Genomic DNA, 8,561 nt, shown 5'->3' with positions numbered 1-8,561 from the left:
GCGCCGAGTCGAAGTGCTCCCAAGTGCTATTCCGCCATACATTATAGTTCTCCTTTTTATCCGCTTCGAAAACGACACGTTTTATTTTGTGTCACCATACTTGGTCGTTTAACTACTCTTGTAGCTGTATTTAGATAGGGAAAACGTGGAGGAGTTTGGTCGCTTCTAACTGTCCATCTGTTTGGATCCTAATGAAAGAACTGGGCTAAGCTGAGTGCTAGCCAAGTGGCGCCGCGCGCCAGGGCGATTGAGTGCACGCATTGAGACGCAAGAGGTCTGTATCAACTCGTCTTACTTGACCGAATAACATGTTTTAATATGAAAAAACGGTGGAGTGTTCCTTTAAGTCGCGAATGTTCCATTGAATCAGCATAATGTTGGACGTTACTTACATGTCAATTTCAGGCGAACTGAATTTAAATTAAATTTTACTCTAGCTAAAAGTTATTTTTTGTTATTATTGACATTTTGATTTATCATCTTTTGTTTGAATTTGAAAAAGTATTGTTTGGCAACCAATCAAAGCTTGTTGGTTAGGGAAGATGGATGTTTTTCCTAACCTTAACCACAAAGTTTTTGATTTAATTCACATCTGCTTCCCATTGCGCTGGTATGTTTATTCCTACCAAAGCTTCAATACTACCATGTTTGTGAGCTTGTTTCGGCCTTTACAAAATGCACAATGGAAACATTTATTGTATTGACTCTGTTAAAGGTCTTTTTCTATTGCTATGGTTTCTGCCCGCTTCACCTGTGATATGAGCCAGCACAGTGTTTAAAGTCCATAAAAGTCACATGTACTTGCCACTTTGCAGGAACAAATCTGTTCGTACAAATGGTTCTCGCATGGTTCTTGCATGATGCAATGAAGTATTTTATATCTGATTAGAGCAGATATTACTTCAGTTTCTGAGCAATAAATTTAGAGTAGATTTGAAACGAGTGTCGGTAAAATATACAGACATGGAAAATTCATTATTAGACCATTTTTTTCTTCAATTGCATGTTAATTTGAATGCCTGGTACAACTAATGCTACCTATACACCAGAAGACTTTGAAAAGATTTGGAAAGACTCCTGCAAAACTATCAGCTCACATCTGCTCACATCTAAAGACAACTGTTGAGAGTTTTTAGTCCCAGCCTAGTCTCAGACTGAGATTCTACAAAGACTGTGAATCTTGCAGGATCACTATTTACAAGACTACAACTAGATTTCCTTTAGCATTTTTTACCTACCATGCAATTTTTGTGTGTGCAGTGGTTTGTGTTGAAAAAAAGCAACAAAAAGAAGAGGAGAAGACGCCACAAAATGCCCCTCACAAAGCTGAAAAGGGGTTTCTGTTTTTCTGACATGAAAAGTTGACTATTTTACAGTAAAATAGATATAAGGAAGAATAAAGGAAAGGAAACTGTAGAAAAGAATTCATGATATACATTTATGTCCTATTTAATTATTTGTTTAATTGAATAATTATACTTATCAGCTCTATCAACTTTCATTTAGTTAATCACACATTCATCATCAATTATTTGTTACTTATTTATGTATACATTTATTTATACATTTTAACTGGGTCTGCTTACTGTTCTTTTTACTAAGAAACAGCGCCCCCAAAATCCCGCTTGTGGCCATAAATATATTACATCTCTATATTTGTATTTAGGATTGAGTTTTCTGACATTATTGTGATGTTACTTTTTCCTGTCGAAGTGGTTTTTCTGCCGGTCTGGACCCGCTCATCTATTGGTTGTTGATTGTGTTACGTCACTGCGACTTGCGATAATATCAAACACGTTTGATATGATCGCAAACCCAAGATTAGGAAAAGACTGATACGAAACAGCGCCGATTACTACCTTACACTTAACGATCGGGATGACAGGAGCGCGCTGTGACTCCAGTAAGACTCCTAGATTTACTAAAGACTTTCAGTTTTTAGTCTGGGACTGTGAAAATCGTTTGGTGTAAGCCCAAGGTACATATGTTTAGACAAATATAATGATAACAAAAGAAATAGCTGATAAGAGTTTAATTTAAGAGCTGATATCTAGACATTTTCCATGGTTTTCTTGATCATAACCAGAATCATTATCAATAATGATTGATGTTACCTCCATGTACCATTAGGGTAAGCTAGCGTGCCACAAAGGTTTGAGAACCAGTGGTTTAAATCATTTTTCATCATCTCTCCAACATATTACCTTTTTTAGAAAATTATATTATTTATTTAGAATTGTGTCAACGGACGAAAGTACCAATACGTCCGTTCAAAGTCAGATTATAGCAAAGAATTTTATACATTTGTACACAACAGTACCTGGTATTGATAAAACACACGTGATTACAATAAAAACTAGTTTCTGCCTTCAACATTATTTTTCAAAATTACACTTATCTGAAAAGTGTTACTTTCGTATCAGCTTCCTATTGGAAAATTCACAAGAATTCTTTACTTCTGAACCCTACATGGTCATCAACAGATCCTGTTCCCACCAGCCAGGTCATTATTAAACACACATGGTCCACCTGCACAGGTGTGTCCACTTATCTGGCCTAATTGGCTCCTTTACCATCAAGGAAACAGGCTGTACTTTCCAGTTTGATTTTTTTATCGTGCTTAAACTTTTCTTATATAAAAGATAAATATGTGGAGTTCCACTTAGTGCCAAACATCGCTGAGCACAGGTCTAATCAGCCACGAGATTGGAAACACCTGTGTGCTGCAGCTCTGCAGGCCAGTAAAGTGCTCCTGACTCTGAAATATACAGAAGCAGGAAAAAATGAAATAAACCTATTAAAATAATTTAGCAGAACTTGACAAACTGCATGAATTAAAGTGCAACTTGTAAGTCAGCAACTTGTGTTTTAAATATTTATGCGGAGAGGACATGCAGCCACTGTGGTGTACTTTTGTGTGTTTAGCAGGCCAGTTACTGGCTGTGGTGGGTTGAGGTGACCTCTCTGTCTCTGTGTGTGGTCGTGTGTGTGTGTGTGTGTGTGTGTGTGTGTGTGTGTGCTGGAGTGGAGAGGACAGGCTGCCCGTCCATCAGTCATTAGTTAAATGTTGAAATGATGCTTCCCCCTAAAGGATAGCAGGCCATTCTGGCCATAGCTCTCTCCTCTAGCAGCTGTCGGCACCCAGCATGTGACACACACACACACACACACACACACACACACACACACTCGTCTCTCTTAGCATGATACATCTGTTTGTCCCACTAAAGCACTCATCATGGACGCTCATGACAATTACAATAACGTGTACGCAAATAAAACCAAGTTCATACCGTGCATGTGTATAATAAAGAAAAACGATAAAAAAAACTATAACATAAAATTATTTTATTTGGGTCAACAGCATAAATATGCAGCAATATCAGCTGTTTTTTTTCCCCAATCTTTCCCTCGCACACACAGGCCGCTACATATCGTCTGTTAAATTTGATCTGGATCAGAACACCGATCAACGTTTAGTGAGCACACAGTTCAATAACGCTCCTGTAATTGGATTCTCATCCAAAACAGCTCCAAGGAGAGGCAGCAACAGCTCTTTGTCTTCATGGATGATATGTCTTTTATGCAGATCCGGTGTCAGCTTTACCCTCCCAGTGAACCTTCCGCTTGTTCCACGATGAAGACTACAAAGCCGCGTCTAGAGGTACGCCCACGCTGAGAGGAAGCAGCTATTTCCGTCTGCAGGGCCACATTGTCTGCTAATTCACAAAACACACCACACACTGTTTTTACTGCAGCCAAATGAGGCTTTTCGAGCTGGGTAGGGCCTTCCATAGAGCACCAGAGACAAACACACCAGCCATAGAAAGACAATAAAAGCCCCTGGCTGGTGATAATGGCCGATGGAAGCATTGTCCATAACTATAGGTAATTAGAAGTTAGTCAGCCCCTCTGTCTCAGGCACAGGGCTGTAGCCAGAAATATAGAAATACTGAGGTTGGGCTAAATTAAAGTACCCCCTACATTAACCCCCTAAGCCTGCAGCAATATAAAAATTACGTAACCGTCTGTGAAACACGAGTTGCATCGGTCAGCATTGGGTACCTACTCTTGTGTCAGATTTCAAGAGCCGACGATAAATAGCTAACATACTATGGACAATTTAAAAAAGTTTAGCCTGCTCGCCAGAAATCCTGAGTTTGGACGTGATCTTCCAAGTGCACATGAGTCTGTGGGACAGAACATAAAGCTCTGGGTAGTGCTTAACAAAAGTGAACTTTTCCTTCTCCATATTTATAATCGACTGACGTTTACAGATGAAAGAAAATATATCTTCCAGCTGTGACTGGTTGTTCCCCATTACATGACACGTGGTGTGATTTGCTGCATTTCAAGCGTTCAAGTTTATCTCAGACTGCAACCACGCTGAAAAATAAGTGTCTGGGAACGCTTGCGTGCTGTCATGGAGTCACTCTCGCTTTTAAGTCCTTACTGCCTAAATGTATTTACAATTATATTAAAAAATAAATAAATATTTGTGTTTTTGCTTTCAAGCAGATGCTAAATTAAGAGTGTTAATTTCAATATAGCACATAAAATATATATATAAATTTAGCTATGATGCAAATCAGTGCCATTAGGCATAATTGGGCATAATAGATATAATAGATCTACATAATAGTAGATTATTTTATTGATGCTGAAACAGAGCTTTGAAATTGAATAACAAGATATGTTTATCATTGCTGTTCCTTCATCACATGTATGTAGCATTCATGGTATGTGTTAACAACCGGAAGCGGTTTGAGAATAAGGGTTAAGACCACTTTTCGTGGCATGTGTCCGGGTCCTTAGTTATTTTGAAAGGAAATTGATTTAAATCAGAAGTAAACAAACACAGGCTTCTCATTTCTAACTTTTATTTACCAAGAAAACTCAGCTAAGTAACGTAACCGGTATAAACTTTATTTAATTAATCCTTTTTGTTTTAGTGCAAAGTTTCTTAGTCAATGTGATGGCCTGAACTGAGCCAACATACCATCATATACGAATACAAGTAACTGCCTTTTAAAAAGGAGGCTGTGTGAAATGTCTGCCTATGACAGCTTTCTATTCAAATGCCTCTAGGCTTTAGTTGTATAATAAAATATGTAATTTGACATTCACATTGCTTTGAGGTTTAGGGCAGATATCAGAGGACTATTTATGCAAATCAGAACTAAATCCAAGCTGAAGACAGTTTTATTCTGCACATTTTTGCCTATGGGGAAAGTCAATATGTTGATCAATTTCATACATTTATTGTTGTATTTTGCTGTATAAAATATTGTGTGTCAGGGCAATCCATTTAAGAAGCATATAAATAAAACATAAAAATTCAGAAAAAACATGGCCGTGTTTTGTTCTACCGTTTGCCCCTGGTTGGACCTCATATTTAACTTTTTAAATAACCTCAGAAGGGTTATACATATTATAATATAACTTGCCCTTGAATAAAAAATAAACAAAAATGGAACAAACAGGAAGCAAAGCATAATTAATCTGCAGGGGAAAATTGAAATAATATACAGGTGCATCTCAATTAATTAGAATCTGATGGAAAAGTCTATTTCCAGTAGTTCAAGTCAAGTATTGAGTCATATAGATGGACATACTTTTTGAGGCCAACATTTCCATATTAAACAATTTTTTTAAAAATTGGTCTTTTGTAATATTAAAATTTTATTTGGGACAATTTAGGTCTTCATTAAATGTCAGCCACATTCATTATAATTAGAAGAAAGTAAATTAAGACCTGAAATATTTCATTCTGTGTGTAAAGGATCTATATAATGTGTTATTTCCACTTTTTGAATTGAATTACTGACATAAATACATTTTCTATGATATTCTAATTTATTGAGATGCACCTGTAAAAGTCTAGCATGGGAGGGAAAAAAAAGAACCTCACCTGCTGTAAGATAACCCTCATTTCAAAATATAATCCCCCTTTCTGCCTCCTCCCTACATAATAATTTTCTTACAGCCCCTAATAATAGAAACACTAACATTAGCCTGTGAAGATTAACCACAAGTGCAGAATCTGTTTGATAAAACATCCTAAAAATGTGAAAACATTATATATTACATGTGACAGTAGAACATGTCATGATATATTAAAATATGCAATATAAATTAGGAGGAACCATAATAAATGAGAGGCACTTGAACTTCTTAATGTCCATAAACCATATCTCTGTGATATATTGAACATAAGTAGTTATGTTAATGAGGTCATTAATTAAGCTAATTCGCATTCATTAGCAAATAATTCTATGTCAGCATAGTCTTCTGCACATAATGGGCAGTATTAATGGGTGCGCTGCATCTTAACTCATTAAGGAGTTATAGTAGTTTCGAGAAAATCGTTTTTCTCCTCATTAATATCTAAATTTATCCAGCGAGGTGTTTCAAAGTCTAATCAGATCATCGACTCGGTGGAGCACGTAGTGGGGATGATGCTTTATCATATAATATTGTTCCGGTAGAGTTTGTATAAACATCATGAAGAGGCAGCTTATATGTGTCATAATGAGAGAGATAAATATACTTTCACCTTCACCAGAAAATCATCACTTTATTGGGATTTAGATGTTTTTTCGACCTCCCCGCAGTCATTTTGGGTTATGTACCAGTTGCAGTATTTTTTTGTATGTCCATTTTCATAAACTCATTTCATATCCCTCCAGCACTCCGGTCTCCGTCCTCATTGCCTGCAGCACTGGGATGCTAAAAGTCACTCAGGGGTCGGCAGACTTATTCGCATTCATGCGCTGCTCCGTTTGTTGGGAACGGGGAGTTTTGACGTACAGGGGTGCCAGCTTGGTTCACGGGAACATTTGACATGCCGGTGCCAATTAGGTCCAAAACCTTCCCTCAGGACTCTCTCTCTCACACACACACACTAGCACATAAACACTCACGACCTTCCCCGAGGCCTCCAGCTGTTTGCTGTATAATGAAGACTGTGAAAGTGGAAAAGGAAAAGTCTGTGTGCTGAGCTGCTACCTGGAACCCTACAGTATAAGGCATCTGATCTAACAGACTACGGATTATGCTGCAAAATGCATTTTATACGTCTCTAGGATCAAATATAAGTCAAGCTCATGCTGATGTTTCACACAATCAACTAATATTTGGGAAAGCAATGCAATGGTTTGTTTGCACTTTTGAGTTCTTGCTGCGACTCGGCTTTGCATTCGCTGTAATGAGGCGCTTTTTGTTTGCTCTGCTTGGGTATTATGTTAAACTGTGTTTGGCTTTTGTCTGGTAAATCTTGTTTCACACTTATCTGCCTGTCCTGATACATTATGTAACTATGCATCGCTACCCATATTTTTATGTTGGATGTTCCTGTTTTTATCTCCTGGAGGGCCTTTATCCACATTATTGCATATTTGAAGATTTTCCTTGCTTCACCTGCTACATTTTTAGTGCCCATTCTTGAACTTTCACAGAAGAAATAAAACTTCTCCTCTTGCAGATGAAAACTTTAAACCTTGACAATGCAATGCACCCTCACTCAATTAAAAAAACAAAAACAAAGCAAGCTCATGGCATCAGTCTTACTTGGTCTGGTATGACCAGTAGCTTACAGTTGCTAAAAGGCGTGTTTCCACTGAGTACTCTTTTAGTACTTTTTGTGAAGCGGCTGAGTGTTTTGGCTCTGCCCACTAAGTAGTTCCCCTCGGCCTCTGTTACCATACAGGTTCTTTTGTAGCGGCTAACTATTGGAGTCCAAATGTGACAACAGACTGACGTGGCAAGCTGTGCTGTCAACTTAGCGACTTTGTCTTTATATTTATCGACTATTCAGACCCCTCTAGCGACTCTTTTTCAAAAAAGCAACTAGCGACAAATCTAGTGACTTTTTCTGGTGTTATCGGAGACTTTTGGAGACTCTTTCCTACTCTTCTTAACGAGTAGCAGGCGCCGTCCCAAAGCACTCACAAGCGGCCCAGTCCTCCCGCAGCAGTCTCTCCCAGTTGTAGTCAGCAGAGCAGGAGATGTTAAGCCCTTAGTGTCCAGTTTGCACCAGTCTGCAAATGAATCATGCTTGCGCAAAATCACCGCTCAGTAACGGCTTTCAGAGAACTTTCTGAGCCGCTAACCAGTGAAGTTGGGTGGATCTTGGGCAGATCCTCTCTCCAAAGCCACACCCACAGTGGCTCACTAGAGGGAAAAGTACCAAATGGAGACGTGCCTAATGTTAGATTATGTTAGCAGATATTGTTTTGGAGCTGAAATTACAGTTTGCTCATTGTAAGTTCTATTTGTGCTACTGTTAGCTAATGCTACACATTTTTTTAGCATGTCACAAATACACATTTTAATAGTTTTTACCACAAATAAAAAAATGTTCTCAAGCCAAGTTTTTGGATCGATTTTGCTTATGATGATGATGATGTTTTTTAGGATGAGCAAGCTGGCTCTCTGCATTATTTACTTCATAGAGCTCATAAAAATCTAGAAATGTACTAAAAATGTATTTTTCCATTTCAAATGATTGTGCCTGTGGGCCAGTTTGCATCACATGACCTGTAATACCGCCTGTAGTCACT

The sequence above is a fragment of the Centropristis striata genome, chromosome 22 (assembly GCF_030273125.1).
Source record: "Centropristis striata isolate RG_2023a ecotype Rhode Island chromosome 22, C.striata_1.0, whole genome shotgun sequence".
Taxonomy (NCBI): domain Eukaryota; kingdom Metazoa; phylum Chordata; class Actinopteri; order Perciformes; family Serranidae; genus Centropristis; species Centropristis striata.
The sequence above is the reverse complement of the archived record's forward strand: the minus strand, read 5'-3'. Positions refer to the sequence as shown.